This window comes from Muntiacus reevesi, chromosome 3 (assembly GCF_963930625.1).
Source record: "Muntiacus reevesi chromosome 3, mMunRee1.1, whole genome shotgun sequence".
Lineage (NCBI taxonomy): Eukaryota > Metazoa > Chordata > Mammalia > Artiodactyla > Cervidae > Muntiacus > Muntiacus reevesi.
In genome coordinates, this window is record NC_089251.1 from 123,351,560 (window position 1) to 123,375,849 (window position 24,290).

The following is a 24,290-nucleotide window of genomic DNA, read 5'->3' on the forward strand; positions in this document are numbered from 1 at the left end:
GTAAAACAAAACAAACAGCAACGAAAAAGGGGATTCTGTTATGAATACAAGGGGGGAGACAGGAAGGGGTGAGGAAGTGAAGGAAGGAAGGATGAAAGAAAGGAAGAAAGAAAGAAAGGATGGGGAAATACTTGCTTAAATCAGTAAAATAATGGTCAATCTCTCTTCCGTTTCCAGAATCCGCTGGTTACACTAGTAACTTAGTTCTACTAATAAATTAGTAGAGCAACCAGGAGCGGCTGAGAGGAGCTACCCCACGTCCAAGGTTAGGGGCAGTGGCTGGGCTTTGCTGGAGCAGCCCTAAAGAGATACCCCAAGTCCAAGGTAAGAGAAATCCAAGTAAGATGGTAGGTGCTGAGAGAGGGCATCAGAGGGCAGACAGACTGAAACCACAATCACAGACAACTAGCCAATCTGAGCATATGGACCACAGCTTATCTAACTCAATGAAACTAAGCCATGCTGTATGGGGCCACCCAAGACGGACGGGTCATGGTGGAGAGGTCTGACAGAATGTGGTCCCCTGGAGAAGGGAATGGCAAACCACTTCAGTATTCTTGCCTTGAGAACCCCATGAGCAACATGAAAAGGCAGAAAGATAAGCCATTGAAAGATGAACTCCTCAGGTCAGTAGGTGCCCAATATGCTACTGGAGATCAGTGGAGAAATAACTCCAGAAAGAATGAAGGGATGGAGCCAAAGCAAAAAGAACACCCAGTTGTGGATGGGACTGATGATGGAGGCAAGGTTCAATGCTGTAAAGAGCAATATTGCAGGGGAACCTGGAATGTTAGGTCCATGAGTCAAGGCAAATTAGAAGTAGTCAAACAGATGGCAAGAGTGAACTTTGACATTCTAGGAATCAGTGAACTAAGATGGACTGGAATGAGTGAATTTAACTCAAATGACCATTATACCTACTACTGTGGGCAGGAATCCCTTAGAAGAAATGGAGTAGCCATCATAGTCAACAAAACAGTCCGAAATGCAGTACTTGGATGCAATCTCAAAAATGACAGAATGATCTCTGTTCATTTCCAAGGCAAACCATTCAATATCACGGTAATTCAAGTCTATGCCCTGACCAATAATGCTGAAGAAGCTGAAGTTGAACAGTTCTATGAAGATCTAAAATAGCTTTTAAAACTAACACCCAAAAAAGATGTCCTTTTCATTATAGGGGACTGGAATGCAAAAAAGTAGGAAGTCAAGTGATACCTGGAGTAACAGGCAAATTTGGCCTTGGAGTACAGAATGAAGCAGGGCAAAGCTAACAGAGTTTTGCCAAGAGAATGCACTGGTCAAAGAAAACACCCTCTTCCAACAACACGAGAAGACTCTACACATGGACATCACCAGATGGTCAACACTGAAATCAGATTGATTATATTCTTTGCAGCCAAAGATGGAAAATCTCTATACAGTCAGCAAAAACAAGACCAGGAGCTGACTGTGGCTCAGATCATGAACTCCTTTTTGTCAAATTGAGACTTAAATTGAAGAAAGTGGGGAAAACCACTAGACCATTCAGGTATAACCTAAATCAAATCCCTTTTGATTATACAGTGGAAGTGACAAATAGATTTAAGGGACTAGATCTGATAGACAGAGTGCCTGATGAACTATGGACAGAGGTTCGAGACATTGTACAGGAGACAGGGATCAAGACGATCCCCAAGAAAAAGAAATGCAAAAAAGCAAAATGGCTGTCTGAGGAGGCCTTACCAATAGCTGTGAAAAGAAGAGAAGCGAAAAGCAAAGGAGAAAAGGAAAGATATACCCATTTGAACGCCGATTTCCAAAGAATAGCAAGGAGAGTTAAGAAAGCCTTCCTCAGGATCAATACAAAGAAATAGAGGAAAACAATAGAATAGGAAAGAGTAGAGATCTCTTCAAGAAAATTAGAGATATGAAGGGAATATTTCATGAAAAGATGGGCTCAATAAAGGACAGGATTAGTATGGACCTAACAGAAGCAGAGGATATTAAGAAGAGTTGGCAAGAATACACAGAGCTATACAAAAAAAGATCTTCACAACCCAGATAATCACGATGGTGTGATCACTCACCTAGAGCCAAAAATCCTGGAATGTGAAGTCAAGTGGGCCTTAGGAAGTATCACTACGAACAAAGCAAGTGGAGATGATGGAATTCCAGTTCAGCTATTTCAAATCCTGAAAGATGATGCTGTGAAAGTGCTGCACTCAATATGTCAGCAAATTTGGAAAACTCAACAGTGGCCACAGGACTTTAAAAGATCAGTTTTCATTCCAACTCCAAAGAAAGGCAATGCCGAAGAATGCTGAAACTACTGCACAATTACACTCATCTCACACACTAGTAAAGTAATGCTCAAAATTCTCCAAGCCAGACTTCAGCAATACCTGAACTGTCAACTTCCAGATGTTCAAACTGGTTTTAGAAAAGGCAGAGGAACTAGAGATCAAATTGCCAACATTCCCTGGATCATTGAAAAAGCAAGAGAATTCCAGAAAAACATCTATTTCTGCTTTATTGACTATGCCAAAGTCTTTGACTGTGTGGGTCACAAAAAACTGTGGAAAATTCTGAAAGAGAAAGAGGCACCTGATCTGCCTCTTGAGAAACCTGTATGCAGGTCAGGAAGCAACAGTTAGAACTGGACATGGAACAACAGACTGGTTCTAATAGGAAAAGGAGTACATCAAGGTTGTATATTGTCATCCTGCTTATTTAACTTATATGCAGAGGACATCATGACAAACGCTGGGCTGGAAGAAGCACAAGCTGGAATCAAGATTGCCGGGAGAAATATCAATAACCTCAGATGTGCAGATGACACCACCCTTATAGCAGAAAGCAAAGACGAACTAAAGAGCCTCTTGATGAAAGTGAAAGAAGGGAGTGAAAAAGTTGGCTTAAAGCTCAACATTCAGAAAACTAAGATCATGGCATCTGGTCCCATCACTTCATGGGAAATAGATGGGGAGACAGTGGAAACAGTGTCAGACTTTATTTTTTGGGGCTCCAAAATCATTGCAGATGGTGATTGCGGTCATGAAATTAAAAGATGCTTACTCCTTGAAAGGAAAGTTATGACCAACCTAGACAACATATTAAAAAGCAGAGACATTACTTTGCTAACAAAGGTCTGTCTGGTCAAGGCTATGATTTTTCCAGTGGTCATGTATGGATGTGAGAGTGGGACTGTGAGGAAAGCTGAGCACCAAAAAATTGATGCTTTTGAACTGTGGTGTTGGAGAAGACTCTTGAGAGTCCCTTGGACTGCAAGGAGATCCAACCAGTCCATCCTAAAGGAGATCAGACCTGGGTGTTCATTGGAAGAATTGATGCTGAAGCTGAAACTCCAATACTTTGGCCACCTCATGGGAAGAGTTGACTCATTGGAAAATACCCTGATGCTGGGAGGGTTTGGGGGCAGGAGGAGAAGGGGCCGACAGAGGACGAGATGGCTGGATGGCATCACTGACTCGATGGGCATGAGTTTGAGTAAACTCCGGGAGATGGTGATGGACAGGGAGGCCTGGCTTGCTGCGATTCATGGGGTCGCAAAGAGTTGGACACGACTGAGCGACTGAACTGAACTGATGAAGTATAAAAAGTATCTTTAAGCATATGAATTTTGGGAGCCTCCTGAATCTACCTTTCCAAACATAAGCTTATTTATGCCTTTTAAAAATTTATTTCTTTAAATTTCATTTATTTATGCATTTATTCTGGTTGTGCCATGCGGCATGCAGAATCTTATTTCTCTCACCAGGAATCAAGTCCATGTCACTCTCAGTGGAAGTTGAAGTCTTAACCATTGGACCACGAGGGAAGTCCCAATTTTAATTTTATTTGTCTCTTCATTGTATCTTTCATGACTCTAAGATTTGTCATACATTTTTTAATTCCAGTAGGAACAATAATGGTAAATGAGCCTTTTTTCCATCTTCAGTGAAGCAGTTATGACAGTTTTATGACCCTTGAGAACAGAGCCAGAAAGGATTCAACTAGTGCATATGACTCTGATGCTGGCATTTCATTCTGATCACAGTTTGCTATTCAATCAAAAATGTTTTTTATGTTTATTTCATATTTTTCTGAGTATTTTGAGTTGATAGACACTAGACATACTGTCTTTGCAAAACAAAATGAAGGAATTTCAGTGGACTGTCCAGAGCAGTTGATATCTAGAAACATGAATGAAATCAAGCAAATGATTAGATGGAAGTGTTCACATCATAGTGGTCAGTCTCCTAAATCCATTCAGTGTCCTCAGGCATTTCACTTTCTGTGCTTTCTTCTAGAACGTCAGTCAAAAAATAAGCGAGAATAAATTCAAATGGAATAGTTTGTGAAAAATCAGTAAGAATTTAAGGCAGAAGTGGTAGAGGGTGGATCAGGGCGTGATGGAATGGGAAGGTTTATCATTGATTTGTGATGATTGTGACCTTAATCTTTCTCATGGAAGATGAAACATTTGATCTCATCTATCTTTGCCTCAATCATCCCATGTGTCTTTTCCTTACTGCCACTGCCATATCACTGAACAAAAGGTGCTTTGAGGACTTATTTAGACAGTCATTCCCAGGAACATATCCACGTGAGGGGATTTATGCATGTGTTAATGCACACAGGCAATTATGAGAGTATTACCAGGAATAATTGTATCAGCAATTTCTCTGTTACTTTTGACCTAAATAGCTCAAAACCTAAATATGTACCTTGTCCAGACGGATAATTAGCTCTGCTGCTTCATTTCAAAATTACCTTTTACAGCATAATACAATTTTCTCTAACTCTCTATCCTTTTGTTCCTATATGTCATGTATACACACATAGACACACACGCATACACACAAATACACATACACACTAACAACTTTTCCAAAGAGAAATTCAGTGTATGCTTTAAACAATGATAGGTCTCAGGTCAAATTTCATTTGACCAGGCTGTAAATGCAGGATGAAGATATGGGGCTAAGATAAGTCTGATAGAAAGGCCATTACCCAAGGCTAAAGTTGAGCAATAACAGTTATGGTACATTTAGGTTCAAGAGACCAGTAACGATAATTAGCCTAAAGCAAATTGAAAACTATGGAATATAGCATACAACTAACTCCTGAATGTATGAGGGGACTATGTGTAGTTTTTAAGATCTGCAAATCTCTGGACCCATACTAATGACAACTACTGAATCATATTTCTTGAATCAGTATCTCTGTAGCCAATGAATCAAATTCTGTAGCCAATAGTTTCTTAAAAACTATATCCAGATGTCTCTGTGTAGAACCCCAGCAATATTAAGAACAACACGTAGAGATATTTATGACAGATGTCTGTTCATTAGAAACAGGGAGGGAGACACAGGTATGAGAATTCAAGCAAAGGAAATTTGCCAGAGACCAGGGAAAATATCACAGATAAGACAAGTTACCATGCATTTGCAAGATCTCATTAGATTATCCTGAAGTAACAAATAATCCCTAATTCTTAGTTATTTTTAACAACACAGGTTTATTTTTTGCCTGTATTCATTAGGTTGGCTGTGCATCAGCTGTGGCTCTATTCCACATGTCTTCTTCATTCTAGGAACTAACCCCTACTGGGATATGTTCTCCTGGCAGAAAGAGAAAAACACCGAACCACACAGCTGGGCTCCAAAATCACTGCAGATGGTGACTGCAGCCATGAAATTAAGACACTTGCCCCTTGGAAGAAAAATTATGACCAACCTAGGCAGCATATTGCAAAACAGATACATTACTTTGCCAACAAAGGTCTGTCTAGTCAAAGCTATGGTTTTTCCAGTAGTCATATATGGATGTGAAAGTTGGACTATAAAGAAAGCTGAGTGCCAAAAAATTGATGCTTTTGAACTGTGGTGTTGGAGAAGACTCTTGAGAGTCCCTTAGACTGCAAGGAGATCCAACCAGTCAATCCTAAAGGAAATCAGTCCTGAATATTCATTGGAAGGACTGTTGCTGAAGCTGAAATTCCAATACTTTGGCTACCTGATGCGAAGAACTGACTCATTTGAAAAGACCCTGATGCTGGGAAAGAGTGAAGGTGGGAGGAGAAGGGGAGGACAGAGGATGAGATGGTTGGATGGCATCACCAACTCAATGGACATGAGTTTGAGTAAACTCTGGGAGTTGGAGATTGACAGGGAGGCCTGGCGTGCTGCAGTCCGTGGGGTGGCAAAGAGTCAAACACGACTGAGTGACTGAACTGAACTGAACCCACAGTGTCTCTCAAAGCTTCTGCTCAGATGGGGTATATATCATGAACTCACATTCATGGGCTAAAACCGTCTTACGGACAAGCTTGATGTTGATGGGGTGAGGGCTGAATCTCTCCAAAAGGAAAACACTGCCAATTACATGAGCATAGGTGGGGACGTATAATCCTCTCCGAGGTAGAGGGCCAAGCACTGGTACAGCACCTGTGGTATATGCCTCTGAGATCTGTCTTCAAGAGGAGACTTGACATTAGGAATTAAGGTAGCTGACAACCAGCAACCCATTGAGGGATTTTGTGCTTCTTACCCCCATATTTCTGGTCTCTACTGAGTTAGAAGTCCTGGTCTCCAAAGAAGGCACAGTCTTTCTAGACGACACAGCAAGGATCTCATGGAACATCAAAGCTGCCTCCTAAGTAATTTGAGCTCTCTTTGTATACTGGCCAGCAGGCAAGAAGACAACGTATCCATTACAGAAGAGATCATGAACCCTAATCAATATGAGAAAGTGCACCTATTCTTACAAGATGGGGCAGAGAGAAAAATGTGTGGGACATCCCTGGATACTCCCTTGCCCAGTATGGTTTTGAAAGGTCACATGCAGCAACCTAGCAAGAGAAGGTTTTGTTTACTAGACATCCCAACCTCTCATTAAATTAGTCTCACTACTAAGTGAGTGACAGAGGCCAGTCTCACACATTAGCTCAGTGTGAGAGTGAGGTGGATTTAGAATAAGTGTGAGAGGAAGGAGGTAATGAGAATTAATTGCATCCCTTATATGAACTGAATGGGGTTCCCAGGGGGCACTAGTAGTAAAGAACCTGCTGGAGGAGGAGACATAAGTGACTCAGGTTCGATCCCTGGGTTGGGAAGATTCCCTGGAAGGCATGGCAACCTATTCCAGTATTCTTGCCTAGAAATTTCCGTGAACAGAGGAGCCCGGCAGACTACAGTCCATAGGGTTGCAAAGAGTTGGACATGACTGAAGTGACTTGGCATGCATTTGAACTGGAGGGAAGGGGCCTATAGCTGATCATACCAACTGTTCCCTTGTAAGTTTCCCCTAAGGAAGAGTCCAATGGGAGCCATGAAAGAGCTCATCCCCAGATCTGCAGAAGAGCATCTGCTGAGCAGAAAAGCTCAATTGTGGTAGCCATAAAATTTCTCGATGGACAGCGGTTAGCTGCCAGCCACCAGCCACAGAGTCTTCAAATCGACTGCAGCATTTAGGTCAAGGCCACTCTGCCCATGGAAGGCTCCTGGCTGATGGTTGAGCATGAAGAGGTATGGGACTTGGTTATTTCTGCCTAGTGTGGGAGTCCTTATGTCTGGGTTCTCCCATAGGGCTGGCTGAGCCTGCCCCACAGGTACACCATGATCTGAGGCTCTTCCTATCCAATTATCTTTCTTTGCTCCTCTCCTTTCACAGGTGTGATGGTTCACTGTGGCCTGAGGCCTTCCTGCCTTTTCCTGTTCCCTTCTTATTCCAGGCATCCTCTCAATAAATCTCTTATTCTAAATTCCATCTATCTTGGTGTCTGCATTCTGGAGGGCATGAGCTGACATACTTGGGAACAATCATATAATCTCTGACATTTGGAACCCAAAGAAGGAGGAAGGAGAAAGCCTAAAAACAGAAGTGAGACCCCAGAAATAAGAAATACACGTGAAAATAGGGCAGACTCTTGCCTCAGACTGAGCATTTAAATGCTGGTTAGGGAAGTAAGAACCAACTCCAATACAGGAATACTTGGCTTGAAGTGAAAGTTATGTGGGCTGAAGAAGGCAGAGTCTTTTTGCAGTGAGACTCTAGCGCTCAAGATAGACTAGGCCTGACACATCTTATGTTATAAAAATACAAATAAGTTTCATAACCCTGAATTTAAACAAGTACACTTTTCTCACACAATGAAGGTGATGTTGCGAGATCTAATTGTCTCTTGGTTAGTTTTTCTATTATAAAATAATAAATAATTAAATAAAGCACTACTTAAATCAATGGAGGTTGTTTTCCTAGAAGTGATGGATAAAATATTTGTAAACTTCTCCAAACAAGTTATTGGCTTATGAACAGGCTGGACATGTGTTCTGGAATCACTGAGCTGTGGTTTCTATCCTTAGCTCCATTATTTAGCTCCTTTCCTTAGGCTACTGATCCCAAAGGCTATTTCCTTAAGAGATAAATAGTAGTACTGGCCCCATGGAATTGTTATCAAGTTAACCTGAAATGCTATACTGAAGCATTTAGCACAGAGTCTGACCTATAATAAGCTTCCCTGGGAGCTCAGCTGGTAAAACATCTGCCTGGATTGCAGGAGACTCTGGCTCGATTCCTGGGTTGGGAAGTTCCCCTGGAGAAGGGATAGGCTATCCACTCCAATATTCTTGGGCTTCCCTCATGATTCAGACAGTAAAGAATCCTCCTGCAATGCAGGAGACCTGGGTTCAATCCTTGTGCCGGAAGATCCCCTGGAGGAGGGCATGGCAACCCACTCCAATATTCTTTCCTGGAGAATCCCCAAGGACAGAGGAGCCTGGCTGAATATAGTCTATGGGGTTGCAAAGAGTCAGACACAAATGAGCGACTAAACACAGCACAGGACTGACACATAATACATAGTCAATAACTTTAGCTTTGCAATTCCTTCTTTTAAGTCCAATCCTCCAGAATTTTGTTTATGGGATGATCATTTGCAGTGTTAGCCTACATCTCTAAAAATTGGTGTATGGTACCACATAACCTCAACAAAACTTCACACAAAGTCAAAACAAAATCTTACATTTAACTTAAAATAACCTAGTCTTTTTCAACACTTTGCTTCGATTTTTTAAAGTACCTGTTGATCAAGACTGACAAAGAAAGGTACAAAACAGGAACTTCAAAACTGCTTTGACAACACTGTTCAACAAAGATTGTTACTTATCTTGCTGTCTTCTTGAAAATCCATCAGCATTACTGTTTTATATCTCCTTCTGAGAAATGCCTCTTTTCAGAGATGAAAACACAACCTCTGAGAAGGGTGAGCTGCCAAGGTGAGATGTCAACTCTAAGAGTGACAGAGGTATTGCTTCTCTGTGTAGTTTTGAAGCAAACATGCCAATAGCTCATTTTAGTCTTCCTGGGAATCACCGGAAAAAAATAGAACCCTAGTTCATATGTTTATCCTCTTTCAAGCATATCTAGGAAGTTGGGATGCAAACTCAGGGGTTACCTAAGAGTTTGTTTGCTTGGATTTTTTTTTTGGTGGGGTGAGGAGTAACAGTTCTGCAAAAAGTGTTGTAGTAAAGAGTTAGGTGGCTCAGATGGTAAGCCAGCAATGCAGGAGAGACAGGTTTGATCCTTGGGTTAGGAAGTTGGGAAGATCCCCTAGAAAAGGGAATGCCCCCCTCTAGTATTCTTGCCTGGAGAATTCTATGGACAGAGGAACCTGGGGGGCTATAGTCCATAGCATCACAAAAAGTCAAACAGTCCTGTGAAGCTAAGTTCAAAAATTCATCTCTGACCCTGATGCACAATCCAGTGTATTTTTACCTTTGCAAAATTCTGAACCACCTGGAATTTTTTCTGTTAATTTTTCTAGATGATTTGATCATATTAGGGAGAAGGAAAATTAAATCATAAAATAAATGAGGAAAGTCTGAAAAGGAAATGAAGACTGTATCTTTAAAAGAGATAGTATAACTTGCCTGTGGACAAGTTGACCACTGTTATCTGCTAACTATTCAAATCTCTCATGTTAGGCATTTTACAATGAATTAATAGAAGGAAATTAATATTTTATTGAATAAAATAACTACTTAAAAAGTTTGTATTTGATGCTGTCTTCCTCTTACTTTCTCCACAGCTGCATGGGACCAAAAGCTAATGACCCTCTGCTGCCCCATGAGTCCCCACGATCCCACTCACCAGGGGGCTCCTGCTCTAGAACTTGTCATTTGCCCCCTCAGCAATGACCTCTTGGAGGCATCATTTCCCACTAAAACAACCTGAGCTTATGAAAAATTAGACATAGAAAGAACCAAGAGATGGTATGTTATACTTTTCCCTCTTTTGACAGCAATATGCCCCAACCCAAAGTCAGACTTTTAAGAGAGAGCTTGATTCATTACATTTTCCACAATATTTGATGGAAGGAAATTGTCATACAATTCATCCTCATAGCCCTATTAATCTTTGATGAGTACAAGTGGCTCTTCACATTCACTCATCTGGAGCTTCATGCAGACAAGAGTCTTCTTGTCTTCTTGCTCACTGCTGTTAACACTATCGTATTACAAGTGCTCAAACATTCATGTTTTATGAAGGAAGACGTGAAGAAAGGAAGTAAGTCCACTCTGGGGAGAGAGAGGGATGGCTTAGAGGATTTCCTGAACTTCTGTCATCTGTGCCTCCCTGGGATTCATTCTCTCTACTCCTAGCAATGGTAACTCCTATGTGGAGATAAGTCTTCTTCCTCTCAGTCTAACACATTACTCAGCCAATCAACCACCAGATCCCTGTGGCCACTGTGACTGTTGTAGAGACTGGACAATTCCTCAAGTTGGTTGAACGACAGTAAACCCAGGTTCTGTGTAGCAGCTCAGACGTGCCTCAACCCTCTTGCCAGTACAAAGGGAGGCTAGTGGGACCAGGTCTGTGGCATTGTAGGCCTCGATCTAGATATGCCTGCAGCTAGGTCAGGTGGCTAAGTGGTAAAGAATTTCCCTGCCGATGCAGGAGACACAGGTTTGATCCTTGGGTTGGGAAGATCCCCTGGAGGAAGAAATGGCAACCCGCTCCAGTTTTCTTGCCTGGAAAATCCCATGAACAAAGGAACTGGTGGGCTACAGTTCATGGTGTCACAGAGTCAGGTATGACTGAACACACACACATGCAGAGGTCAGGTGTAAGATCAATTTTGGACACGATGGTGTTAGAATGAGTCTCAGTGTCCTTCTAGCATCTTCTCTGTTGCATTCACCCTGATGATGACCCTTTCTCCTGTAGAATTGCTAGTTTAAGGTCTACAGTTCATGGGGTCGCAAAGAATCAGACACAACTGATCACCACATAGGTCAATCCTAGGACTCATCAGTTTTGTCAAATGCTAAATTCCCTTTGGTTAAAGCCCAGTATAGTTGGGCTTTCTGGCGCTTACATTGTAATGCAGTTCTAAATGAACCATTACAATGCAGAAATTACTAAATAAATGTTAGTGGGGGCTAACATCTCAGAAATATAGCTTCTATCAGGAAAGGACTAGGAATAATACAAGGCAGGAAATTAATGCGTCTTTTTTATTTATTGCTTGAAAATGCCCTTTCTATTTAGCATTATAAGTGGAAGTAGTTAACTACTGGATACGTTTGCCCCAAATGTATGTTTTTACTCATGCAGTACACTTTGATGTGGAAACTGGACTCCAGTAATACCAAACTGTGTTCATATTTTCTTCCAAATTGTTCACTCACCATTACCATTAATGTCTTCCCTGAGCCCAGCTTGCTTATTCAGAGCCATAATATGTGGTTTTCTTGCCTTAGGGTCAGTCATTTTTACCACTTCACATCCTCAGTGATATCTGTTTCCTACTTTTGTGCTACTGATATCTTAACTCTCTCACGTTTTTTTCCAGACATCAATTTCCTGTGTCTGGCTGTTTATTGATGCTTCTCAGGTCTTAAGATCAAGTGTTAAAAATGGGATCATTGCATATCTTTTTATTACCTGCTGTGGTGACTTATAATAGCAAAACAAAACAACGGGAAACAAAGAAATTGTCCCAAAAAGAAGGGATGAAGTTTCGGTTAACTTCAGCTGTTATATTTAAAACTGATATACTTAAGCAACAATTGTATTTATTTCTCCTTACTAAAAGATATTTTAACTTTGCCTAAAATTTGGTTTCTCGGAAAGAATATTAAATGTGTAATCAACCATTGACTAGCTATCTAATTTTAGATGGGCGACGCATACTTTCTGAACCTCCATTACCTTTATTTTTACTGAGGTATGAAATACTTTCCAGAGTTATTATAAGTTAAAAGAGATCAAATATGTCAAAGACACCTATCAAGTTACCCTGTATAAGTCAAGTACATTTCCCCTATTTGGCACCATAAAAGAAAAAATACTTTAAGAGTAAAAATACATTTTGCTTATTTCTCTAAGGAGGCTTTGGCAATAATCATCAGGCAATATACTCCTAAGACCAAATTGGGGAAAAGGGGAAGGGGAAGATCCCGCTTGAAAATGGAAAAGTAATAAAAATAAATAATTTATATTTTCTGTCATAATTACAAGTTAGGTATCATACAGAGTTGAACAGATCTTTTGAATGGATCTTATGGCTATTTCTCTAAAAAATATGATAATTCAAGATTTTTATGAAAGTTAGGGCTTAAAGTAGTCATGGCAAGTGAGTTATGCTTGAAAAACAAATATGTCATTATTTTTTTTTTTTTTTTTAATTTTTTTTTATTTTTTTAAATATTATTTTATTAGTTGGAGGCCAATCACTTTACAACATTTCAGTGGGTTTTGTCATACATTGATATGGATCAGCCATATAGTTACACGTATGTCAAATATGTCATTATTTATCATAAGTGCTTATTGCCAAGAGTTTGAAGGTGATATTGTGGCCCATTGATTGGTCATAAAGTGAAGAACTTAGAATGGGGAATAGAGAGATTTTTTTAAAACTTTATCAACGTTCTTATTATTCACTTCTGAGGTTCTTAAAAGACAGAACTAAAATCTAAAGCTTATTAAAGGCATAACAAATTCTATGGAACATCTTTAAGAGACTTATTTTTACTTGAAACATGACAAGTGCTTTTAAGATTAGCATATGCTATTATCTATGGTACTTTGAAATCTAAAATTAAAACGGTCCTTATTCCTATACACAAATAAGACTTCTCTACTCTTTAAAGTATCATGGCTTGAATAAGATTATACGGAAAATTCAAATCAAATTATGATATTCAGATTCAACTTAGAATATAGTTTACAGAAGTTCACAACGTGGGAGATCTTTTCCAAAAATTCAACTGAAGAAGGGGAGGTTCTGGAAAATATATGTTTTATTTGTATCTTCAAAACTAACATAAGCTTTGAATATGGTTTGAGAACATGCCAAGTTTTTACAAATGAGTTTAGCTAACCATATGTGGCTCATTTCTCAATCTAGAAGTAGAGGCTAGAAATATAGAACGTTAACATATAATGGCCTTGAGCTTCCTGGGCATAAGGCTAACATAAAGCCAGTTTAAAGTATAATGATAAGTTTGGCTGCCTAAAGTTATTGTTTTTATGGAGAAAGAAAAAATTCTATGTGTTGAGCCACTTAATTCATTGACACACTATTTATTTATGAAGTATCCGAGTGCCTACCCTTGGCTGGGCAGTAACCAGAGCAGAGAGGTCCCTGTTCTCAGGGCATCACAGGCTATTGAACCAGCATGATTTCAGCCCCATGTGATCAGACGTTCTTTCAGAGGAAGTACGAGGCAGGTGCAATGGAAGCACAAGTCCTGGGGCCCGAACCATGGCTGAAGGTCTGGGAAGTCCCTTGGGAAGAAGTGACTCTCCAGGTCATGCAGAGCATGAGTAAAACAAAGAGAAGGGATAGCAGTGGAGAGAAGAGAATGTGTGTACTGACAGCTGAAATCAAGAGAAAGTGAAAAATTACAGAGGTATATGGGCAGAACTTCACTGGACCTGTTAGTCCCGTATTTTAATGGTTTGAACTGGACTTAGCTCAAAAAGGAAACCCAGTAAGTATTTATTAGCTAAATGAGTGGAGCAATGTGTGTATGATTGGGAATAACTCCCAAATTTCTTAAGCACACTTAATAATATTCTGCTCTATGTGCTTCCCAGGTATTACTAGTGATAAAGAACCTGCCACCAACAAAGGAGACATAAGAGATGTGGGTTCGATTCCTGGGTTGGGAAGATCCCCTGGAGGAGGGCATGGCAACCCACTCCAGTGTTCTTGCCTGGAGAATCCCATGGACAGAGGAGCCTGGCAGGCGGGCTACAGTCCGTGAGGTCTCAGAGACACAACTAAAGCGACTTAGTACACACATTTTGCTCTATTTCTTCCTTTCCTGCAGTTGCCATTTTCTTAGTTTATGATGAAGGAGAAAGGAAAAATCTGTGAATATTCACACACTATTAATTCTTGTCCTTGTTATAAGGGTAATCTGAAGGCAGGGATCAGTTTAATTCCCTCCTCTCCATTTCCCCTGGCCTGTTTAGTTTTAGGTGCTCATCAGTTCTGGGCTAAATTAATGCAATTGCCTCTTAGCGGATCTTTCTCCACGGTGCCGCCAGATTTATCCTTGTAAATGCAGATTTGCTCATGTCACTCCCTAAATTAAAACCCTGTGATAGCTTTTCCATTTCTTCAGACTAAAAATCCAAACTTTTATGTGACACTCAAGGTTTTTTCAGATTTTGATCCTATACCAAATCTCATCTGCCATGTTTTCTCTCCTTGACCTTAAAATCACCCGAATACAAGATGTTCCCACCTTAACTTTGTTCCAGATGGTTGATCCAGGGATAGGATTCAAGAGTGACTATGTGACGAAGGGCGGCAATGACTTTTGAGGACAGAGGCAGGTTAAGTTGTGACTTCAGCCAGCAGTCCTACTACCCTGCCTGCTTGAGCTTCTTCCTTTGGCTAAATCATGTTTAAAGACGTAATTCAGGAACTTCCCTGGCCGCCCAATGGTTAGTTGGAATGCTTCCACTGCAGGAGGCGCAATTTTGATCCCTGGTCAGGGACCCAAGATCCCATATGCCACGCAGCCAAAAAGGAAAAAAAAAAAAAAAAAGCAATCCAGATGTGGCTTTTTGAGGAAGGTTTATATATGTGCGCTTGGTTACTCAGTCATGTCCAGCTCTTTGTAACTCCATGGACTGTAGTCTGCCAGGCTCTTTTGTATTAAAAGTCAGTCTTTTCAAGTTTGATCACCACGCCTCTCTATGGCTGACAGAGGGCTCTGTCCTTCTCCATATCAGAGCACCTCCTTCAAGATACTCTAGAGTTGTCATCTGTGAGTTGATCGCTTCTCGTCTGTGGGCTACATGAGGGACAGACCGTGAATTATTTGCAGCAAGTGGAAAGTTAAGTGGAGATAATGGAAGGGAGGGAAAGATATGATCCATGAAAAATTGCTTGATATTTTCAGAGCCTTTCTTTCTAAAAACTCTTATGACTTGAGCATTTTCGAACTGTCATTAGAAAGAAAAGTTTTCCAGGACGTTGTGGAACTCAAGTATCCAATAATTATTTTCACTGTTCAAACAAAACAGAGGCTTCTAATAGTCACCTGTCATACTGTGTATAGACCGAATGGATGCCTGAAATGATACAGTGGAAGTTTAGAGAACTAATTTTTATTTAACAAATCGCTGGATTAGATAGAATTCTTATACTTTGTAAAACATTTTGACTAACAGCCACAGCACTCTGAATGTCCCTGGCCTTTATGCTGTGAAGACTGAATTGTATGCAGAATCAGTTAAGTTTGCCCTCAAAACTGCTTATGTCAATTGCACTTGTTCCTATAACTATATTATCAAATAGTATATAAACCAAAGAAATGTGAGTTTGAACAATTAGTGAGAGTTTCTCCAAAAACTTTGTTGAGAAACTATGTTAATGGTTTTTAAGATACTCAATAAAAGAAGTTTGACTGAAAAAAAAAAAATGGTGCTTTGGATGTGGTGAGATTAGGGTAAATTTGTTAAATCTAAAAGGAATCTGAACTGTGTTTATTTGTTTGTTTCTCCAAAGGTCTTTAAATTTGGACTCAGCTTTAAAGAAACCGAAACTAAATTAAAATGAAAACTAATAAGATGTATTTTGTGCCTAAAGATTATATGGAAATCCAATTAGGGAAAGCACACACAAATAAAAGACTGTATTTTAAAATTTGGTAAACAATGTGTATTTACTTTACATCTTTACATTTTACAGAGTTTTATATGGATTTATGTGTTCTTTTTTAAAAAATATTGCTCCAATTTTTCAATATTTTGTTTAATCAGTCCCAATCACACTAGATCTAGATCTTCTGTATTTATATTCTATTAAAAAATCATCAAGCAAAGAGCCTGGCACACAGTAGTCTCGATAAGTCTCAAAAAATGTTGATTTCCTTCCTCCCTATCAAAAAAAAAATGATCCTACAAAATTATCCACTAAAGACTCAAAGATAATTGATTCAAAGAAAGTTGTTTTGGAACTAGTCATTGACCTACAGGAAGTCAAATTTTTATTCGGGGAGAATTGTTTATAGTCGATTACATAGTCAATAAAATAATGTAAAAGGTTAATTTACTCGTAGAAAATTATTTGAACAATTACATTCTTGAAGGCACTTTGGAAATGGCTCTGGAGGTAGAACATGTTTTCCTAGTGGTGATGACATACAAAGCAATGCCCTGAATTCAGGAAAGTGAAAAGTCACTCAGTCGTGTCTGGCTCTTTGTGACCCCATGGACTATACAGTGCATGGAATTCTCCAGGCCAGAATACTGGAGTGGGTAGCCGTTCCCTTCTCCAGGGGACTTTCCCAACCCAGGGATTGAACCTAGGTCTCCCACATTGCAAGCGGATTCTTTACCAGCTGAGCTACTAGGGAACTCCAAGAATACTAGAGTGGGTAGCCTGTCCCCTCTCTAGCAGATCTTCTTGACCAAGGAATCGAACCAACCAGAGTCTTCTGCATTGCAGGTGGATTCTTTATCAGCTGAGCTCAGAAAAGCCCAAGAACTGTACAATTCAAGAAAGTAGCAGATGTCAAGCTCTTCGGTACCATTTCAAGATATTTTCTCTTTTGAGAAGGTACAAATCAGCATTGGGGTACCTAGTGACTTTCTCATCCCAAACCATTATTCATGACATCACATTAGATGCTGACATCACCACTGAAAGTATTTGCTATTGTTTTTTGCTCAAAACTAGCAAAACATGTATCACATTTTGGCGAGTCTGTATTATTCATAATATTGGTAAAAAGGAATTTGTATAGCCCAAAGTTATTTTTCATATGATTTTACACCCCCAAAATAATTTTACCTTGAATCTGTAAAGTTCCCAAGTACAAAACCACCTACCTATTCACCGACCTTCTACAAGCGATGTGACACAGTTTGCCAAGAAAAATCAGGAAACCAGAATAAAAAAGCTGTAGTGTCAGCTCTATCTTAAACATAAGGCATTCACCCTTTCCAATCACTTGAAATATATATTTCTGTCAGTAATGGCATCTTAAAATTTAATGGAATGATGCTCTAAATGTTTTGGGCAAAAGAAAGCTTCAAAAGCATTATAGAAAGTACCTATAAATGCAGAGTATTTAAACACAGTGAAATATTACTTGCAAACTATTTTGCTCAGGTCTCAGAAATATTGTGCAGTTTAAATAGAGCTATGAGCTATGAAAGGGAATAATACACTTCAGAAAGTTCAAGTTCTAAAATAATTGTGAAAAATGAGTTGCCAATGAATAAAAAGATATCACTCTTTCATCTTCCGTATCAAACCAATAATCATCATGTCTTTCTAAATAATATTTTCAAATTATCCAAATACAACTAAATTTGTCTTTCCTAGATGTTAAGACAGTATTATACTGACAAATGGTTCATGGCATAATGACTGTTTAGGACACCTCGTGTGTGTTATGTTACGTGTGTTAGTTGTTCAGTTGTGTCCGACTCTTTGCAACCCCACAGACTGTAGCCCGCCAGGCTTCTCTGTCCATGGAATTCTCCAGGCAAGAATACTGGAGTGGATTTCCATTTCCTTCTCCACTTCCCTAAAGGTTAAAATAACATTATACTGACAAATGGTACATGGCATAATGACTGTTTAGGACACCTAGGTTTTGGTAAATCCAAGCCCAGGCCCTCAGCAGAGCTCACCTCAAAGTCTCTTTCACTGAGAAGATTGTTACCCTCTTATAAGGAAACCCTTGCTTCTTCATCTGTGATTGATTCTTTCCACATCATTATCTATATACTCTTCCTCTGGTTTTCTGACTCAATCTCTCTTATAGGATTTTCTGACATACATTCATCCTTCTTCTGTGTAGTCCTTTGGCTTAATCTCATTGACAATCCAGAAGATTCCAGGCTCCCCTTTCTTTAGAAGCACTTTTCTTCACACCTGTGTGAGCTGCTGCCCATCTCTCTCATTCTTTCTCTTTTTCCTTTCACTCTTCCTCTCTCCCTCCCTTCTTCTTTCCCCTTTTACTCTACCTTCCTGCCTTTCTTCCATTTCTCACATTCATTTATTAAGTCATTCATTTATATGTAATTTGCAAATATTTACTGAGCATCTCTTTTGCATCCAAAACATCATTAGCTGCTAAAGATGCACCTTGAAACAGGACGTCAAGTTCTCAAAAGTCTGGTCTCTCTTGTGACTGATCCACGGATCACACCCTCTCTGTGTCCATTGTTATCTGACTTCTGCTACCGAAGTCTGCTGAAATGGTTTCCTTAAAACACACTCTTTCCTCGCAAAGTCTATAATCTAGGAGATTTTCTTTTTTCTTTGTCTAGATTCTTGTTGGTCTCTTTAGAGCTGTTTTCACTCTTTTAGACCACAGCTGCTTTCTAGAACGTCCCATTTTTCTTGGCTTCCCTGAAAATGTCCTCTGTTATTTTTTCATCTTTCTGGTTGCTCCTGCTTGTTATCTTTACTGACTTCTCTTCTTGCCCCTCAGGCTTCAGTATAAACCAAAGTTCTCTTTCCATTGTTGTCCATTCTCTGTACATGTCCTTGACAGCTATTAATTTTTTTTAATTTTTTTCATTTATTTTTATTAGTTGGAGGCTAATTACTTTACAATATTGTAGTGGGTTTTGTCATACATTGACATGAATCAGCCATGGAGTAACATGTATTCCCCATCTGGATCCCCCTCACAGCTATCAATTTTTAAGAGTTCAACACTCTATTCTACTTACATGATTTCTAAATCTAATATTCCACTGTTTCTTAAATTCTGAGACATATACTTGCACTCCCCACAAATGCTGGGTATTTTCAAATGGATGTCCCTTTGATATGCAAGGTCAGTATGTTCCAAAACCAATTCAGCATCATCTCTTATTTCCTTCTATTGAAACTTGGTGTTCAGTAGCATCCTCATGCTACCAGTCACAGAACAGAAATTCCCAAGCAATTCCACACCTACAATCTTCCTATGTACATTCTGGTCAACAAATCCTTCCTCTGCTGTTTGGTTCTGACATTGGTCTCCTATCGTCAAACCATCAGTGAGGCTTTAATTAACTTTTGTCTTGGTTACTAAGTGGATTCTCAATCTGAATCCCACCTCAGTATTCACTCACCTCAACAATGATCCTAAAAATAAAAGAAAGAAATAATATTACCTCTTTCTTCTATAGAGCCTTCAGTACTACCCAAAAATAGAGTCTAGTTTATCTGTAAGGCAACTCAGACTTTGTACATATGGCCCAGCTTCGTTTCCACCCACTCCATAATTCTGTCTTCCTGGGATCTCTTCCTCTTCAAACTATATCTCCATTTGAAAAAAAAATAAATTTCATGTTCCTCAGAGCATAACTTGAGTGCCACATTCTCCCTGAACCTTTTATTAATACTCTCTCTCCTCTATCTTGAATTTCTTGTGTGTTTTTTGTCACTGTCTGCCATATAGCTATCATACACAAACATGAGATTCTAGAATTTTTTGAGGATGGGGATCAAATTTTGTACATTTCTTTATCTCCCATAGTATCAGGTATGCTTCTTTGCACATAGAAAGTAACATATACATGTTTAGGAATTTAAAGTAAATTTAGATGATAATGAAAATGAATATGGAGTAAATTATTTTAGCTCAGTATTTCCAAGTGTATATTAAATTAAAGGATTAAAACTGTCAAGAAATTCCTTCAATAAATAAGTCTGGAAGACCATTTTTTTTAAATAGAAGTTTGGTTTGGAAGAAAGTGAAGAGGTAAAGTGAAGTTTAGAGAATTTCACTTCTTCCAGAAATTCCCAGCCTCTCAAGAAGACTGAGCTCAAGGTCTGCAACTGAATAAATAACCAAGCCATTGTTTTTCTAGGAAGTACTGATAAAGCGGAAAAAAATCTATAATCGTTGCATCTACTGAAAAAGACACTATAAATCTCACACGCACAGACAGACATGCATACACACTCACAGACACGCATACACACACACACACACACACACACACACACGCACGCACACACACACACACTGTACGCATGCTTTTTCCACCCTAGTTGGGAGATTTCTGTTTCTAGCTCTGCTTGCACATCACCATATGACCAGAAGACCACTGGAGAAATAATGTCCAAATAGGTTCTTTCACCTACCACTAGGGTAGTATTATAATACTTTACCCAGCAGTCATTCATGATATTTGTGGCATTAAAATGTGAGCATAAAACAAAGTCAGGTTATATTCATGAAGTGTTTTTCCTATTTAAACACAGAAATCATTTTTTTCTATTGAACACACTATCTTGGCAAACTGGTAAGTCTGGGAACTGTATTCCTTGGCATTTTTAAAGTTCATTTTTAAAAAATGCCTGCCATTTTAAAATCCAACCTTCTAACTCTCATCCATATAATGAGTGACTTGTAAATGGAATCGCTCGAGATACTGCTTAAGAACAAAACCTTCATCATAGATGCATTAGTTACTCTAAACAGAGTGGCCATTGTGCAGTCTTTATACACATCAGGTTTACATCTGCTTAATGTACCCAAATGTAATAATATAAAAGACTGAAAAATAGATGCCGTAGATTGCCTATGCAGAGGTCAGAAGCTTGGCTCTGCTTTTCTAGAATGACTTTCCGGGAACAATTTCCCAGATTGGTTTCCTTCAGACAAAATGATTGAACTGAATGCTCCCTGTCAATGCATGCACTTGGATTATTCACTTTAAAGTGCAACACTTAAGGGCTTCAGGGTCCAGTGTTAAAAATTTGCTTCTGATCAAACCTCATCATCTCCTACACATCTTTATTGATAACAAATTAGAAGCTATTATCACAATAGTTTAGCAACAGTTTTAATGCCCACAGTGCATCTTAAAATAAAAAGAAACAATTTGCCCATTATAATGGATGTGGTATCTTAGCTGGCCTCATTATAATATTTATCATCTGTTATTTGTTGCCTGTGTTACACAATAGTGAAAAATACACAGCCCCCAGGGTTTACCATTTAATGGAAAGCATATTTGAATTTAAAATCTACCCTATTGAAATAAACCCTTCTTATGCACATCTAAGGGGAGCAAGGACATGTGAATTCGTGGCTGCCTTAGTGAAAAGGAAGTTTCTTGTTTTCTGAGGAATGGTTCAACTTAAGGAGGACAATTAATGTAATGATTCTTTGGCAAAGGTCGATTTTTACTGCATTTATAACTATCATTTGTGAGCATCTGTTTTAAGTTTTTTTAAGCATTTGCAAACTTTGGATTCCAGGTTGGAATCACCAAAAGAGATTTTCATTACAACTCATTTAGCTTAAAAAGTGGAAAAATTGGTAAATTTTAGGCTAACTTAGGAACATTGAAGACACAATGTTAAATATACACACATTCCCTGGTCACTCAATTTTTTGAAATCTTTTCCTCAAATATTTCCTTTTCTTCTTCCTATCTCAGCCCCCTCTCTCATAGTCAGAACCTATCCTTTCAATAACCAGTAACTTTACTCCCTCCATAACCTTAAGTTTAAGCATCTGTATCATTGACTACCAACACCTGTCTATTTTTTGCTCACTACCTCTGCCTAATCTCTAATCTCCTTTGACACTTTTTTGAAACCTCTTATCTACTGATCTTGCAATCATCTCCATGTTCCTCCTCAATTGCTGTAAAACTTGTGTTTCTGTGAGCAGCTTAAGTTTTATGAACAATTGTTATTATTACTGCTTGTCAACTACCGTCAACACCCTTGTCCTTGTGTTGTTATATTAATATGATGAACATGGGTGTATCAAGTGCAGAAGTCATGATCAGTCAATTCTGGGTAATAACAACAAGGCTGTCATCATCACATGCAGATGACCTCAAGCAAAGAACCAGATTTACTCTGCAACCTTTTCCTCTAATGGTTCTCCCAGAGCATTACTGGGTCAGTCTACTGAAGATCCATTAAACGGTACACTCCTTTGCTTAAATGTCCCTAATAATATTTGATCTTAAAATATTTTCTGATGTGACAATAACATACACATTCAAACTTATTTTCTGGTACTATACTTCTCGATATCCTTTCTGTGCTGATAATCCCCTTCAAAAACACAGATACCTGATTAATTAACAATTTGCTATTTAAACTCATAATTATTGAAGACCTATCTGTGCCAGACTAGGTCCCAGTCTTTCAACAGAGACCAAGATTGTTTATCTTTCCCAAACTTAAGAGGCTAGCAGAACTGGATGATCAAGACTAATGCCAGGTGATAAAGAAACTGCCTGCCAATGCAGGAAACAGAAGAGATGCAGGTTCGACCCCAGGGTCTGGAAGATGCCCTGCAGGAGGGCATGGTAATCCACTCCAGTATTCTTGCCTGGAGAATCCCATGGACAAAGGAGCCTGACAGGTTACAGTCCACGGGGTCACAGAGTCGGACATGACTAAAGCAACTCAGCAAGCAAGGAAGAAAATAGAATAAAAATGAAAGATGTGATGAAAGAAAGTGGAAGGGACCTGCTTTAGACAGGGGGATGAGGGAATAATTCATTATTCATAGAAGATATCCTTTCCCCTTCTATAAATTCTACATATCCTTTAAAATATACCATCTATTCATCAATTCACTCTCACCAGTAGCTGATCTCTCTAAGCTTCTCTACTTTCTTAGCCCTTAGAAGTGCAAATATAACAGATTTTTTCAATTAATTTAATAATTTTGAGTTTTTGTTCCCAAATAAATTAGAAGTTCCTAAAGTGAAAAAGAGAGTCAGTGTTGTCTCTTATGCTTATTTTTAGCTCCCATAGATCCTAGCACAGTCCTGAAAATTTAGAAGACTATATTGACAGAAAAACTGATCTACCAATATTTCTTTATAAATTATCAAAATAAGTACAAGTGTAGAATTTTTACAATGAAGAAGTTATGTGAGCAGTATTAATTTAATTCTGTGTGATAAGCAAATAAATACTTTCAATTTTTTTTTCCCAGCCAAATTTGAAGAGTTTAGATAAAGATGCATTGTTTTGGGTCGGTATTAATAGCTTTAATGATAGTGATATAAGAAATATAGATATAAACAAGCTGCATATATTTAACATTCTTGTGAACCCAGGTTAACAAGATCCGCTCTCCCCCACCCCGCATAAGGATGTAAGTAAAGAAGTGATTACCTTGTGTATACAAGCTCAAAGAACAGAAAGCGATCTGTGCTATGCTAAGTCACTTCATCCATGTCCGATTCTTTGCACCCCACTGACTGTAGCCCACCAGGCGCCTCTGCCCATGGGATTATCCAGACAAGAATACTGAAGTAGGTTGCCACGCCCTCCTCCGGGGGATGTATCTCCTCACCGTTTTCCCCACTGTACCTCAATTCCCAAGGCATCATTAACATAAATAGAAAACAACATTCCCCTATACAATGTGACCAAGTCAGATAATAAAAAAAAAAGAAACCAAAGTCATACCTTGACAGGTACATGGGGAAGGTCTATTTTCAAATCATTTCTTTCAAACCTCTTTTACCCTTTCTGAGACACAGTTTCTTGGAAGGAATGAAATTTTGTATCTTGATTTCTGGTATCTTCCCTTCAAAAACCACAAGCAGGTTCTGGAGCAGAAATGAATGGCTAATTGAGACAATAAGGTGAATCCAGCCAAACTGGTCACTTCAAAGTAAAGTGCTAGTGACTGAACCTACAAAACGGAGGGGATTTGATGTGACTGTATGCATCACGGCAAATGACTCATTCCTGCCTTTTGAAATCATCCTCAAAATCAAGCAAACTAATACTTCCCGTTTTCACCCAGAGATCTAGAGACTATTCTCAGAAAATC

The 24,290-nt window shown here is 39.0% G+C and overlaps 1 protein-coding gene across 1 annotated transcript in view; it reads right to left on the minus strand.

Moving 5' to 3' along the window:
- The window catches only part of NYAP2 (neuronal tyrosine-phosphorylated phosphoinositide-3-kinase adaptor 2), a 288,126-nt gene that overhangs the window by 169,839 nt on the left and 93,997 nt on the right, over positions 1–24,290 (minus strand). The gene's annotated exons all lie outside the window — the stretch shown is intronic.